Source organism: Schistocerca serialis, chromosome 6 (genome assembly GCF_023864345.2).
Source record: "Schistocerca serialis cubense isolate TAMUIC-IGC-003099 chromosome 6, iqSchSeri2.2, whole genome shotgun sequence".
NCBI classification, from domain to species: Eukaryota; Metazoa; Arthropoda; class Insecta; order Orthoptera; family Acrididae; genus Schistocerca; species Schistocerca serialis.
The window spans coordinates 655,711,003-655,725,627 of NC_064643.1; the positions used below are offsets into that span (position 1 = coordinate 655,711,003).

At 49.0% G+C, this 14,625-nt stretch overlaps 15 non-coding genes across 15 annotated transcripts; all 15 read right to left on the reverse strand.

The window, feature by feature from the left end:
* Positions 1–166: 166 nt before the first annotated feature.
* Positions 167–238, reverse strand: Trnat-cgu (transfer RNA threonine (anticodon CGU)). The gene has a single exon. It is a non-coding gene; the product is annotated as a tRNA-Thr (tRNA).
* A 689-nt stretch (positions 239–927) lies between these two features.
* Trnan-guu (transfer RNA asparagine (anticodon GUU)) lies at positions 928–1,001 on the reverse strand. Its single transcript has one exon. It is a non-coding gene; the product is annotated as a tRNA-Asn (tRNA).
* A 333-nt stretch (positions 1,002–1,334) lies between these two features.
* Positions 1,335–1,406, reverse strand: Trnat-cgu (transfer RNA threonine (anticodon CGU)). The gene has a single exon. It is a non-coding gene; the product is annotated as a tRNA-Thr (tRNA).
* A 689-nt stretch (positions 1,407–2,095) lies between these two features.
* Trnan-guu (transfer RNA asparagine (anticodon GUU)) lies at positions 2,096–2,169 on the reverse strand. The gene has a single exon. It is a non-coding gene; the product is annotated as a tRNA-Asn (tRNA).
* A 333-nt stretch (positions 2,170–2,502) lies between these two features.
* On the reverse strand, positions 2,503–2,574 carry Trnat-cgu (transfer RNA threonine (anticodon CGU)). The gene has a single exon. It is a non-coding gene; the product is annotated as a tRNA-Thr (tRNA).
* A 689-nt stretch (positions 2,575–3,263) lies between these two features.
* On the reverse strand, positions 3,264–3,337 carry Trnan-guu (transfer RNA asparagine (anticodon GUU)). The gene has a single exon. It is a non-coding gene; the product is annotated as a tRNA-Asn (tRNA).
* Positions 3,338–3,670: 333 nt separating this feature from the next.
* Trnat-cgu (transfer RNA threonine (anticodon CGU)) lies at positions 3,671–3,742 on the reverse strand. The gene has a single exon. It is a non-coding gene; the product is annotated as a tRNA-Thr (tRNA).
* Positions 3,743–4,439: 697 nt separating this feature from the next.
* Positions 4,440–4,513, reverse strand: Trnan-guu (transfer RNA asparagine (anticodon GUU)). Its single transcript has one exon. It is a non-coding gene; the product is annotated as a tRNA-Asn (tRNA).
* Positions 4,514–10,977: 6,464 nt separating this feature from the next.
* Trnan-guu (transfer RNA asparagine (anticodon GUU)) lies at positions 10,978–11,051 on the reverse strand. The gene has a single exon. It is a non-coding gene; the product is annotated as a tRNA-Asn (tRNA).
* A 333-nt stretch (positions 11,052–11,384) lies between these two features.
* On the reverse strand, positions 11,385–11,456 carry Trnat-cgu (transfer RNA threonine (anticodon CGU)). The gene has a single exon. It is a non-coding gene; the product is annotated as a tRNA-Thr (tRNA).
* Positions 11,457–12,153: 697 nt separating this feature from the next.
* Trnan-guu (transfer RNA asparagine (anticodon GUU)) lies at positions 12,154–12,227 on the reverse strand. The gene has a single exon. It is a non-coding gene; the product is annotated as a tRNA-Asn (tRNA).
* A 333-nt stretch (positions 12,228–12,560) lies between these two features.
* Trnat-cgu (transfer RNA threonine (anticodon CGU)) lies at positions 12,561–12,632 on the reverse strand. The gene has a single exon. It is a non-coding gene; the product is annotated as a tRNA-Thr (tRNA).
* Positions 12,633–13,329: 697 nt separating this feature from the next.
* Trnan-guu (transfer RNA asparagine (anticodon GUU)) lies at positions 13,330–13,403 on the reverse strand. The gene has a single exon. It is a non-coding gene; the product is annotated as a tRNA-Asn (tRNA).
* A 333-nt stretch (positions 13,404–13,736) lies between these two features.
* Positions 13,737–13,808, reverse strand: Trnat-cgu (transfer RNA threonine (anticodon CGU)). The gene has a single exon. It is a non-coding gene; the product is annotated as a tRNA-Thr (tRNA).
* A 697-nt stretch (positions 13,809–14,505) lies between these two features.
* Positions 14,506–14,579, reverse strand: Trnan-guu (transfer RNA asparagine (anticodon GUU)). The gene has a single exon. It is a non-coding gene; the product is annotated as a tRNA-Asn (tRNA).
* Positions 14,580–14,625: the final 46 nt, after the last annotated feature.

The following is a 14,625-nucleotide window of genomic DNA, read 5'->3' on the forward strand; positions in this document are numbered from 1 at the left end:
ACAAAATGCATACAAACCAATGTTCAACCTATGCATTCAGAAAACCTCTGAGGCCAGTAGAATACTTGTCATAGGTTGTAGAACATCCCTTTCATTCAGTGTACTGCCATGTGTTAGATGCTGCTCGAGATAGCTCCGCTCCTTGCAGGAAGGTTTAAAAAATGAATGCCTTCTGTGAGGTTCGAACTCACGACCCCTGGTTTACGAGACCAGTGCTCTACCACTGAGCTAAGAAGGCGGCAGCTTAGCGTTTGTGAGCTATCCCCAAATTGGTACTTCATCATACTGAATCTTGCAGCCCTCGACCAGATATCGGATTTGGCACACAGCTGCTGCTGGGGGTGTCCACATTGCCGTTTTCCAAATCTCTTGAATGTTTCGCCCTTGCGATCGACGACGAGCGTCGGCCCACCAAAAGTTTGCGGTCTGCACAATCCTGACCTAGTGCACAGCTTGTGGGACAGCGTGGCTCGACTGCGAAATGCGCCTTTCGGCTCCTCTCTCTGGCTACAGTATGCTGTTGTCCACAGTGGCACTGGCGTTGCCCATGGGGCTTCATGTAAGGCGACTGCACGTCGCTCGGCCAACAGCGGCCTACTGCAGACCGACACTTAAGAGACACCAAATACAAATCGACATCGAGAGACAGGCCCTGTCATATGGCACTCGCGACGTATATGCTGAAATTGAATGTAAAGAATGCGTCTTTTGTAGTGGGCGTCCCTCTACTGCAGTGTCACACATGACGAATAAAAAGGAAAACAGTAGAACGTCTGTGTAGGGCCATGTTTTTACCTACAGTGTCACTTGGCTGAATGTGTATAAGGCTCTGTGGCATCACTCAAACGCAGCCAAATTGTCACACTAGCTGTGTATCTCTAACAAAGTTGACGTATGTCCTCACCTCGGTGCCGGTTAAAACGATTTCGCCCCCGGGTGGGCTCGAACCACCAACCTTTCGGTTAACAGCCGAACGCGCTAGCCGATTGCGCCACGGAGGCCTTGACTTTGGCTCCCTTGTGCTCTGTATATCAACGCAATTCGTATACCTTCTGCAGGAATCTCGCAGAATGGTAGCATTTGCTTACGCCTCTTCACATGGATAACGTGCATGCACACTGTAGCGAGGCTCGTAAACGAATGACATCGCCAAGCATGACATTATACTACAAAATGCATACAAACCAATGTTCAACCTATGCATTCAGAAAACCTCTGAGGCCAGTAGAATACTTGTCATAGGTTGTAGAACATCCCTTTCATTCAGTGTACTGCCATGTGTTAGATGCTGCTCGAGATAGCTCCGCTCCTTGCAGGAAGGTTTAAAAAATGAATGCCTTCTGTGAGGTTCGAACTCACGACCCCTGGTTTACGAGACCAGTGCTCTACCACTGAGCTAAGAAGGCGGCAGCTTAGCGTTTGTGAGCTATCCCCAAATTGGTACTTCATCATACTGAATCTTGCAGCCCTCGACCAGATATCGGATTTGGCACACAGCTGCTGCTGGGGGTGTCCACATTGCCGTTTTCCAAATCTCTTGAATGTTTCGCCCTTGCGATCGACGACGAGCGTCGGCCCACCAAAAGTTTGCGGTCTGCACAATCCTGACCTAGTGCACAGCTTGTGGGACAGCGTGGCTCGACTGCGAAATGCGCCTTTCGGCTCCTCTCTCTGGCTACAGTATGCTGTTGTCCACAGTGGCACTGGCGTTGCCCATGGGGCTTCATGTAAGGCGACTGCACGTCGCTCGGCCAACAGCGGCCTACTGCAGACCGACACTTAAGAGACACCAAATACAAATCGACATCGAGAGACAGGCCCTGTCATATGGCACTCGCGACGTATATGCTGAAATTGAATGTAAAGAATGCGTCTTTTGTAGTGGGCGTCCCTCTACTGCAGTGTCACACATGACGAATAAAAAGGAAAACAGTAGAACGTCTGTGTAGGGCCATGTTTTTACCTACAGTGTCACTTGGCTGAATGTGTATAAGGCTCTGTGGCATCACTCAAACGCAGCCAAATTGTCACACTAGCTGTGTATCTCTAACAAAGTTGACGTATGTCCTCACCTCGGTGCCGGTTAAAACGATTTCGCCCCCGGGTGGGCTCGAACCACCAACCTTTCGGTTAACAGCCGAACGCGCTAGCCGATTGCGCCACGGAGGCCTTGACTTTGGCTCCCTTGTGCTCTGTATATCAACGCAATTCGTATACCTTCTGCAGGAATCTCGCAGAATGGTAGCATTTGCTTACGCCTCTTCACATGGATAACGTGCATGCACACTGTAGCGAGGCTCGTAAACGAATGACATCGCCAAGCATGACATTATACTACAAAATGCATACAAACCAATGTTCAACCTATGCATTCAGAAAACCTCTGAGGCCAGTAGAATACTTGTCATAGGTTGTAGAACATCCCTTTCATTCAGTGTACTGCCATGTGTTAGATGCTGCTCGAGATAGCTCCGCTCCTTGCAGGAAGGTTTAAAAAATGAATGCCTTCTGTGAGGTTCGAACTCACGACCCCTGGTTTACGAGACCAGTGCTCTACCACTGAGCTAAGAAGGCGGCAGCTTAGCGTTTGTGAGCTATCCCCAAATTGGTACTTCATCATACTGAATCTTGCAGCCCTCGACCAGATATCGGATTTGGCACACAGCTGCTGCTGGGGGTGTCCACATTGCCGTTTTCCAAATCTCTTGAATGTTTCGCCCTTGCGATCGACGACGAGCGTCGGCCCACCAAAAGTTTGCGGTCTGCACAATCCTGACCTAGTGCACAGCTTGTGGGACAGCGTGGCTCGACTGCGAAATGCGCCTTTCGGCTCCTCTCTCTGGCTACAGTATGCTGTTGTCCACAGTGGCACTGGCGTTGCCCATGGGGCTTCATGTAAGGCGACTGCACGTCGCTCGGCCAACAGCGGCCTACTGCAGACCGACACTTAAGAGACACCAAATACAAATCGACATCGAGAGACAGGCCCTGTCATATGGCACTCGCGACGTATATGCTGAAATTGAATGTAAAGAATGCGTCTTTTGTAGTGGGCGTCCCTCTACTGCAGTGTCACACATGACGAATAAAAAGGAAAACAGTAGAACGTCTGTGTAGGGCCATGTTTTTACCTACAGTGTCACTTGGCTGAATGTGTATAAGGCTCTGTGGCATCACTCAAACGCAGCCAAATTGTCACACTAGCTGTGTATCTCTAACAAAGTTGACGTATGTCCTCACCTCGGTGCCGGTTAAAACGATTTCGCCCCCGGGTGGGCTCGAACCACCAACCTTTCGGTTAACAGCCGAACGCGCTAGCCGATTGCGCCACGGAGGCCTTGACTTTGGCTCCCTTGTGCTCTGTATATCAACGCAATTCGTATACCTTCTGCAGGAATCTCGCAGAATGGTAGCATTTGCTTACGCCTCTTCACATGGATAACGTGCATGCACACTGTAGCGAGGCTCGTAAACGAATGACATCGCCAAGCATGACATTATACTACAAAATGCATACAAACCAATGTTCAACCTATGCATTCAGAAAACCTCTGAGGCCAGTAGAATACTTGTCATAGGTTGTAGAACATCCCTTTCATTCAGTGTACTGCCATGTGTTAGATGCTGCTCGAGATAGCTCCGCTCCTTGCAGGAAGGTTTAAAAAATGAATGCCTTCTGTGAGGTTCGAACTCACGACCCCTGGTTTACGAGACCAGTGCTCTACCACTGAGCTAAGAAGGCGGCAGCTTAGCGTTTGTGAGCTATCCCCAAATTGGTACTTCATCATACTGAATCTTGCAGCCCTCGACCAGATATCGGATTTGGCACACAGCTGCTGCTGGGGGTGTCCACATTGCCGTTTTCCAAATCTCTTGAATGTTTCGCCCTTGCGATCGACGACGAGCGTCGGCCCACCAAAAGTTTAAAAGTTTGCGGTCTGCACAATCCTGACCTAGTGCACAGCTTGTGGGACAGCGTGGCTCGACTGCGAAATGCGCCTTTCGGCTCCTCTCTCTGGCTACAGTATGCTGTTGTCCACAGTGGCACTGGCGTTGCCCATGGGGCTTCATGTAAGGCGACTGCACGTCGCTCGGCCAACAGCGGCCTACTGCAGACCGACACTTAAGAGACACCAAATACAAATCGACATCGAGAGACAGGCCCTGTCATATGGCACTCGCGACGTATATGCTGAAATTGAATGTAAAGAATGCGTCTTTTGTAGTGGGCGTCCCTCTACTGCAGTGTCACACATGACGAATAAAAAGGAAAACAGTAGAACGTCTGTGTAGGGCCATGTTTTTACCTACAGTGTCACTTGGCTGAATGTGTATAAGGCTCTGTGGCATCACTCAAACGCAGCCAAATTGTCACACTAGCTGTGTATCTCTAACAAAGTTGACGTATGTCCTCACCTCGGTGCCGGTTAAAACGATTTCGCCCCCGGGTGGGCTCGAACCACCAACCTTTCGGTTAACAGCCGAACGCGCTAGCCGATTGCGCCACGGAGGCCTTGACTTTGGCTCCCTTGTGCTCTGTATATCAACGCAATTCGTATACCTTCTGCAGGAATCTCGCAGAATGGTAGCATTTGCTTACGCCTCTTCACATGGATAACGTGCATGCACACTGTAGCGAGGCTCGTAAACGAATGACATCGCCAAGCATGACATTATACTACAAAATGCATACAAACCAATGTTCAACCTATGCATTCAGAAAACCTCTGAGGCCAGTAGAATACTTGTCATAGGTTGTAGAACATCCCTTTCATTCAGTGTACTGCCATGTGTTAGATGCTGCTCGAGATAGCTCCGCTCCTTGCAGGAAGGTTTAAAAAATGAATGCCTTCTGTGAGGTTCGAACTCACGACCCCTGGTTTACGAGACCAGTGCTCTACCACTTTTTTTTTTTTTTTTTTTTAAATGCCTGCAATTCAGTCTCAGCTCATTATGAGCAAATGAAAGCGTAATTATTGTTCCTCTAACAAATATATCTATTGAAAAAAAAAAAATATTAAGGAACATCCACAACACAGCCACTTCAAAAGAAGTACACTACTGAAATTAAAATCCTAAAACATGACTATATAATGTAGATTGCTTTGTGAAAAAAAAAAAAAAAAAAAAAAAAAAAAAAAAAAAAAAAAAAAAAACACGGAAACTTCAGTCCTGGTGTAAGAGAAGAAACATACATAAAGGCGGCAAATCCAGGAACAGTATAAAAGAAAATGGCTCACACAGGTGACCTTAGCCAACACCCTCTCTTTCAAATGTCAGGCTAAGCATATTGGCAAAATCATCTCGGAGGCCTGGCAATCGCAAGCGCTGCCAGTAAGCAGTAAGCATGTACTGCCGAAACGCTAGGTGTCCATCCTCTTCATGACAACTGATGACAAAATGTACGAAATGGCCAATCAACCACATGACGGTATGGAGCTTCGTTCGCGGAAAAAAGGAAGAATCGGGCCGGACAATGATGTCAATAGTATAAGCGGCTTCAGCAGACCTAGTGACAAAGGCAAGTTGTTTCCTGAGCCAACGCCAATTAGCAAGGTGCCCACAGCAGGTGAATCGATGTTCAAGGGTATCCACGAGACCACACCGAGTACAGGTGTCCGTGTCAGAAAGACCAATACGGTGCAGTCGTACATTGGTGGGAACCAAATTATTTATTACCCTATACCACGTGGACGCCACGGCCATAGAGTGGATCGGCAGACTAATATTCTTCCAGACGTTCCTCCAGGACACAGATGGAGACGCCAGTTCTATTGGATTGGGACCGGCCAGCCCCTCCCAGCGGGCAATCAAGCCCTTGGTCGTTGGCACCGGTCGCCGCAAGAAGACGTCACCGAGGTAACTCACCGCAATGTAAAATTCCCGAATGTGTTTCAACTTAAAATTTAGGCGTCCGACATCGACAGGTGGAGCAAGGCTCGCCGGACGCACAACAGTAAAAAGCCTGGATGTAATCGAAGTCACTTCTTGCGTAACAATTAGAGTCGTTCGGCGGACGTACAAAGCAGACGCCTTGCGAGTAATGTCAGAGAGGCCCAAGCCTCCGGAGATACGCGGTTTCGTCATTACCTCGTAACGTAACTTGAATAGATGGCCCTTCCATATAAACCTGCTAGACAATTGGCGCAACCTTTTCGCCACCATCATGGGAAGTGGGAACAGCTGAGCAACATAATAAGCTTTACATAGAACGTAGGTGTCTAAAATTCTGACTTTTTGCAAAATGGTAGCAGAGCGCTGCTCATGGACCATCAGAGCCCCCTGTATCTTCTCGGTGACAGATTTCCAATTGAGAGCCGCCATTTTTAGAGGACACCGATCAATGATAATCCCCAAGGACGTATGGCGATCGACAACAGTGGCCCAAGGGACGTCAGCATCGCGAAATCCTCGAATATCAAGGAACTTACATTTACCCTGATTGAGACGCGCTCCAGAGACACGACAGTATGCATCAACTGCCCCTTTCAACAACGGGATATCATCACGTTGACGGAGGAGAACAACGACATCATCCGCATATGCCTTAACCGAGAGCTTCCCACCAGAGAGGGACATACCCTGAAGCTTGAGACCAATAGTCCGAAGCAGCGGTTCCAGGGACAATACGAATAAAGACATAGAGAGCGGACTACCCTGAGGCACTCCGCGGCGGATAGCAATGGGCGGCGTCAGCTGCCCATTGACTGACACCCGAGCTGTTATTCCCCTATACAAATTGCCAAGAACACCACGTGATGAAGCGTTAAAACCTATTGTACCTAAAACACGATCTAAAAACACATGACTGACGTGATCAAAAGCCTTATAAAAATCAAGGAAGGCAAAGGCACAATGTACGTTTGTAACCGCCGCAACCGAGACAACATCCCGATATTCGGCTACTGGTGTCAGAATAGATCTATCATGAAAACAACATTGATGTGCACCAATCACACCCCGAAGCAGAGAGGACAACCGGCTATTGAGCGCTCTAGCAGCTGTCTTGTAGTCAAAATTCAGCAATGTGAGCGGACGAAGATTGGCAGCAGATAAACGACCAGAAGACTTCGGAATTAAAACAATTTTCCCTACTTTAAAATCGGCAGGCACATCCATCCCCCTGACAATCTCATTTAAAATCTGCGTAAAAATGCCACCCAAAAGAGGCCAAAAACGGAGATAAAATTCTTTAGGCAGGCCGTCTGGACCCGGCGATTTACTGGACGGAGAGCGAGCAATAAAATCGAAAACCTCATCTACCTGGAATTCCCGGAGAAATTCGCCGTTCGCGTCAGGCGCGATCGTCGCAGTTAGATCCCCAAAGACATCGTCCGAAAGAGACTCACCAGAATCATCGGCAGAATAGAGACTAGTGTAATACTGGTGAAGAGCACGAACCATTTCCTCCTGTGCAATAAGCTGTCGCCCATCATCCACCGTAAGAGAAGAGATGAAGGAGCGACGACGACGAGTGTGATGCCGTAGCAGGTGGTACAAGGATGTCAGCTCACCTTCAACAAGAGAGTGAGGTTTCGACTTAACTCGCAGACCATCCATCTGTCGTCGTTTAAGGCTCAAGAGCTTGGCTTTAATACGACGAACATCATGGATCCGCAGAGGATAGGTACCCGCTGCGTCATATAGTTCACGCAGGACAGAGTAGTAATATTCATACGTGTTCTTAAAATCACGCGCCCTTGCAGCACAGTAAAAAATCAAAGTCTGACGAATCTTGGGCTTGGCAAACGCAGTCCACCAAACCAGCAAGGAGGGGTATCGCGGGACAGAGCGAAGACATCGCTCCCACACGCCACTTATAACATCATCCATAGCACTGTCGGCAAGGTGGGAAACATTTAACATCCACTGGGAACGATAAAGTTTTGCAGGTTGGTGACTAAGATTTACAGTTGCAGTAAAAGCACAATGGTCAGAAAAACTAGTAGGAATAACATCGACAGAAAGAATTTTATCACATAAAAAATCAGATAAATAGAATCTGTCGAGTCTACTGCATGAGGACGCGGTAAAAAACGTATATTTCACCAGGGTTGGATATTTGTGTTCCCAAACATCACGCAGATGCATCGTACGAACTAAGTCATGTAAATCACGGCAATAATTAAAATTGGGGGACTGGTCTTCAGGGCGTAAAACACAATTAAAATCGCCTCCGAGCAGGAGACTCCGAGGACTCTGGCGCAAAAGATAAATAAGCTCTTCTTTATAAAAGCGCGAGCGAGCCACAGTGTGACCCGAACCAGAGGGGGCATACAAAACAACGAGGCGGAGATCAAAAAGACGACAACCAATCCCACGGCCAGAGTCAAGGAATTCAATGTCAGTAATAGGAATGCCCTCTCGAAAGAAAAGAGCAGTTCCCGTTGAATATTCCGGCGCGACATTAAAAACAGTTTGAAATCCAGGTAGAGAGAGATCAGAAAACAACACTTCCTGCAAGAACACTACGTCCGCACAGGCTTCGTAAATAAACTGCCGCAAAGAGGCAATGCGAACGTCGGACTCAATACGGTTAAGATTTAAGGTAAGAAAGGTGTATGCTTGAACCATAGAGAGAAAAGCGAAAAAGGAAATCACCTACACCGACGCACCAACGTCACAGTCCATAGCAGGGGAGACGGAGGCATCCGAGGGAGGGGGACTGGTACCCCGTTCCGCGGATCCCTTACGCTTCGGTTTTTTACGAACAGCATTAACGTTCGGCTGAACGCGTAACTTGCGTCGGCTGACGGGCAAGGAAGCTTCAGCCGCCGGTGACGTAGGAGGGTCAAGTTCTGTATCCGACACCACCCGCGCCGGTCCACATGCGGGATCCGGGGTCGCGGGGGGAAACTCCGACAAAACGGAATGGTCAACACTTACACTAGCTTCCGGCAAACATGGACTGCACGGAGGCGAATCGTGAGCAGGAAGGTCCGAGGCCGCAATGTTGGACGGAAGCGGAGCAGCTCCGCTGGCAGAGGTATGGGGCAGCGAAGCAGGAAGTTGTCGCGGCTCCACTTGTTGTGACATCGAAGTCGGTTCGGAAGACGGCGCCAACAGGCCCGACCGACGATCCGACTCGAGAGAAGCTGCGTCGGAGGCCGGAGGGGCGCCAGCAGCCGCCACCGTAACCGTTACCTCAGGAGAGCAGGGAGCAGCTACAGTACACAGTGGCTCGGAGGATGCCGGTCTCTCGGACTGGGGCATCTCAGGGAGATCCTCATCCGTACTATTTCCATCGTGTGGGCGACGCCTCTTATTATTCAAAAGTGGCACACCCACCTGAGGGACAGACGGAACAACATCAGATTTAGCACGCAAAGGAGGAAATTCTGTGTCAGGGGTGCGCAAAACCTGTGGCGGAGCGCTACTACCACTGGACTGTGCTACACCAAGAGCAGAACCACCTGCAACGAGGTCAGCGACCGTTAACTTGCGACGCTGTTCGAGAGAATTTTTTTAAAACAAAAACCCTCCGCGGACAGTCGGTACGCACGTGACCACTTTCATTGCACAAAAAACAGGTGCCAACCTGACCACTATATGTTACATGGACACGATATCCACCGATCTGCAGGTGAGATGGAATATTCTGCTTAACGTGCATTTCGACTGAACGAATACCACTGTAACATTGCAGGCGATGTTGGCTTGACCAGCGTTCAAGGCGAATGCTCTTTACATCACCATACTTTTGTAGACCCTCCTTAAGATAGACATTATCCACCTCCGGTGGAAGGTTGTAAACACGAACATTGGTATACGTGATGGAAGCATTGGAAAGCAGCACGGTACTTACAGAATCATCCCGATGCCGAAAGAGAACTTGATGACCATATTTAGAAAGAATTTTATCAACCTGAAGTGGGTCCATAAACTTAACAAAGAAAACATACAGTTCGGTATCAAAATAAGCAGTATGCACCTGATCCGAATGAACACCAAAGGTATCTACCAACCAATCATGAATCTCAAGGGAACTAGGTTGCACATGGCGGGTTGACTTGTCAAAAGTAAAACTAACTGTAGCCTGACGAGGAATAACCTGGGACGACATTTTCAAAATATGCGGTCGAAACCGCTACACACAACACACTGAAATAAGGACAGAAAGTAACACAAGGTACTAAACAACGACGGAGAAACACTCACAGAAGTTGCAACACAACACGTAAACAAAAGCTATAGTCCACTATACGTAACGCTACGGCGGAGCGGAAGACTAGGCACGTCCACACTGCACGGCGTCTAAAGCGGAACTGTCCACTGAGCTAAGAAGGCGGCAGCTTAGCGTTTGTGAGCTATCCCCAAATTGGTACTTCATCATACTGAATCTTGCAGCCCTCGACCAGATATCGGATTTGGCACACAGCTGCTGCTGGGGGTGTCCACATTGCCGTTTTCCAAATCTCTTGAATGTTTCGCCCTTGCGATCGACGACGAGCGTCGGCCCACCAAAAGTTTGCGGTCTGCACAATCCTGACCTAGTGCACAGCTTGTGGGACAGCGTGGCTCGACTGCGAAAATGCGCCTTTCGGCTCCTCTCTCTGGCTACAGTATGCTGTTGTCCACAGTGGCACTGGCGTTGCCCATGGGGCTTCATGTAAGGCGACTGCACGTCGCTCGGCCAACAGCGGCCTACTGCAGACCGACACTTAAGAGACACCAAATACAAATCGACATCGAGAGACAGGCCCTGTCATATGGCACTCGCGACGTATATGCTGAAATTGAATGTAAAGAATGCGTCTTTTGTAGTGGGCGTCCCTCTACTGCAGTGTCACACATGACGAATAAAAAGGAAAACAGTAGAACGTCTGTGTAGGGCCATGTTTTTACCTACAGTGTCACTTGGCTGAATGTGTATAAGGCTCTGTGGCATCACTCAAACGCAGCCAAATTGTCACACTAGCTGTGTATCTCTAACAAAGTTGACGTATGTCCTCACCTCGGTGCCGGTTAAAACGATTTCGCCCCCGGGTGGGCTCGAACCACCAACCTTTCGGTTAACAGCCGAACGCGCTAGCCGATTGCGCCACGGAGGCCTTGACTTTGGCTCCCTTGTGCTCTGTATATCAACGCAATTCGTATACCTTCTGCAGGAATCTCGCAGAATGGTAGCATTTGCTTACGCCTCTTCACATGGATAACGTGCATGCACACTGTAGCGAGGCTCGTAAACGAATGACATCGCCAAGCATGACATTATACTACAAAATGCATACAAACCAATGTTCAACCTATGCATTCAGAAAACCTCTGAGGCCAGTAGAATACTTGTCATAGGTTGTAGAACATCCCTTTCATTCAGTGTACTGCCATGTGTTAGATGCTGCTCGAGATAGCTCCGCTCCTTGCAGGAAGGTTTAAAAAATGAATGCCTTCTGTGAGGTTCGAACTCACGACCCCTGGTTTACGAGACCAGTGCTCTACCACTGAGCTAAGAAGGCGGCAGCTTAGCGTTTGTGAGCTATCCCCAAATTGGTACTTCATCATACTGAATCTTGCAGCCCTCGACCAGATATCGGATTTGGCACACAGCTGCTGCTGGGGGTGTCCACATTGCCGTTTTCCAAATCTCTTGAATGTTTCGACCTTGCGATCGACGACGAGCGTCGGCCCACCAAAAGTTTAAAAGTTTGCGGTCTGCACAATCCTGACCTAGTGCACAGCTTGTGGGACAGCGTGGCTCGACTGCGAAATGCGCCTTTCGGCTCCTCTCTCTGGCTACAGTATGCTGTTGTCCACAGTGGCACTGGCGTTGCCCATGGGGCTTCATGTAAGGCGACTGCACGTCGCTCGGCCAACAGCGGCCTACTGCAGACCGACACTTAAGAGACACCAAATACAAATCGACATCGAGAGACAGGCCCTGTCATATGGCACTCGCGACGTATATGCTGAAATTGAATGTAAAGAATGCGTCTTTTGTAGTGGGCGTCCCTCTACTGCAGTGTCACACATGACGAATAAAAAGGAAAACAGTAGAACGTCTGTGTAGGGCCATGTTTTTACCTACAGTGTCACTTGGCTGAATGTGTATAAGGCTCTGTGGCATCACTCAAACGCAGCCAAATTGTCACATTAGCTGTGTATCTCTAACAAAGTTGACGTATGTCCTCACCTCGGTGCCGGTTAAAACGATTTCGCCCCCGGGTGGGCTCGAACCACCAACCTTTCGGTTAACAGCCGAACGCGCTAGCCGATTGCGCCACGGAGGCCTTGACTTTGGCTCCCTTGTGCTCTGTATATCAACGCAATTCGTATACCTTCTGCAGGAATCTCGCAGAATGGTAGCATTTGCTTACGCCTCTTCACATGGATAACGTGCATGCACACTGTAGCGAGGCTCGTAAACGAATGACATCGCCAAGCATGACATTATACTACAAAATGCATACAAACCAATGTTCAACCTATGCATTCAGAAAACCTCTGAGGCCAGTAGAATACTTGTCATAGGTTGTAGAACATCCCTTTCATTCAGTGTACTGCCATGTGTTAGATGCTGCTCGAGATAGCTCCGCTCCTTGCAGGAAGGTTTAAAAAATGAATGCCTTCTGTGAGGTTCGAACTCACGACCCCTGGTTTACGAGACCAGTGCTCTACCACTGAGCTAAGAAGGCGGCAGCTTAGCGTTTGTGAGCTATCCCCAAATTGGTACTTCATCATACTGAATCTTGCAGCCCTCGACCAGATATCGGATTTGGCACACAGCTGCTGCTGGGGGTGTCCACATTGCCGTTTTCCAAATCTCTTGAATGTTTCGACCTTGCGATCGACGACGAGCGTCGGCCCACCAAAAGTTTAAAAGTTTGCGGTCTGCACAATCCTGACCTAGTGCACAGCTTGTGGGACAGCGTGGCTCGACTGCGAAATGCGCCTTTCGGCTCCTCTCTCTGGCTACAGTATGCTGTTGTCCACAGTGGCACTGGCGTTGCCCATGGGGCTTCATGTAAGGCGACTGCACGTCGCTCGGCCAACAGCGGCCTACTGCAGACCGACACTTAAGAGACACCAAATACAAATCGACATCGAGAGACAGGCCCTGTCATATGGCACTCGCGACGTATATGCTGAAATTGAATGTAAAGAATGCGTCTTTTGTAGTGGGCGTCCCTCTACTGCAGTGTCACACATGACGAATAAAAAGGAAAACAGTAGAACGTCTGTGTAGGGCCATGTTTTTACCTACAGTGTCACTTGGCTGAATGTGTATAAGGCTCTGTGGCATCACTCAAACGCAGCCAAATTGTCACACTAGCTGTGTATCTCTAACAAAGTTGACGTATGTCCTCACCTCGGTGCCGGTTAAAACGATTTCGCCCCCGGGTGGGCTCGAACCACCAACCTTTCGGTTAACAGCCGAACGCGCTAGCCGATTGCGCCACGGAGGCCTTGACTTTGGCTCCCTTGTGCTCTGTATATCAACGCAATTCGTATACCTTCTGCAGGAATCTCGCAGAATGGTAGCATTTGCTTACGCCTCTTCACATGGATAACGTGCATGCACACTGTAGCGAGGCTCGTAAACGAATGACATCGCCAAGCATGACATTATACTACAAAATGCATACAAACCAATGTTCAACCTATGCATTCAGAAAACCTCTGAGGCCAGTAGAATACTTGTCATAGGTTGTAGAACATCCCTTTCATTCAGTGTACTGCCATGTGTTAGATGCTGCTCGAGATAGCTCCGCTCCTTGCAGGAAGGTTTAAAAAATGAATGCCTTCTGTGAGGTTCGAACTCACGACCCCTGGTTTACGAGACCAGTGCTCTACCACTGAGCTAAGAAGGCGGCAGCTTAGCGTTTGTGAGCTATCCCCAAATTGGTACTTCATCATACTGAATCTTGCAGCCCTCGACCAGATATCGGATTTGGCACACAGCTGCTGCTGGGGGTGTCCACATTGCCGTTTTCCAAATCTCTTGAATGTTTCGACCTTGCGATCGACGACGAGCGTCGGCCCACCAAAAGTTTAAAAGTTTGCGGTCTGCACAATCCTGACCTAGTGCACAGCTTGTGGGACAGCGTGGCTCGACTGCGAAATGCGCCTTTCGGCTCCTCTCTCTGGCTACAGTATGCTGTTGTCCACAGTGGCACTGGCGTTGCCCATGGGGCTTCATGTAAGGCGACTGCACGTCGCTCGGCCAACAGCGGCCTACTGCAGACCGACACTTAAGAGACACCAAATACAAATCGACATCGAGAGACAGGCCCTGTCATATGGCACTCGCGACGTATATGCTGAAATTGAATGTAAAGAATGCGTCTTTTGTAGTGGGCGTCCCTCTACTGCAGTGTCACACATGACGAATAAAAAGGAAAACAGTAGAACGTCTGTGTAGGGCCATGTTTTTACCTACAGTGTCACTTGGCTGAATGTGTATAAGGCTCTGTGGCATCACTCAAACGCAGCCAAATTGTCACACTAGCTGTGTATCTCTAACAAAGTTGACGTATGTCCTCACCTCGGTGCCGGTTAAAACGATTTCGCCCCCGGGTGGGCTCGAACCACCAACCTTTCGGTTAACAGCCGAACGCGCTAGCCGATTGCGCCACGGAGGCCTTGACTTTGGCTCCCTTGTGCTCTGTATATCAACGCAATTCGTAT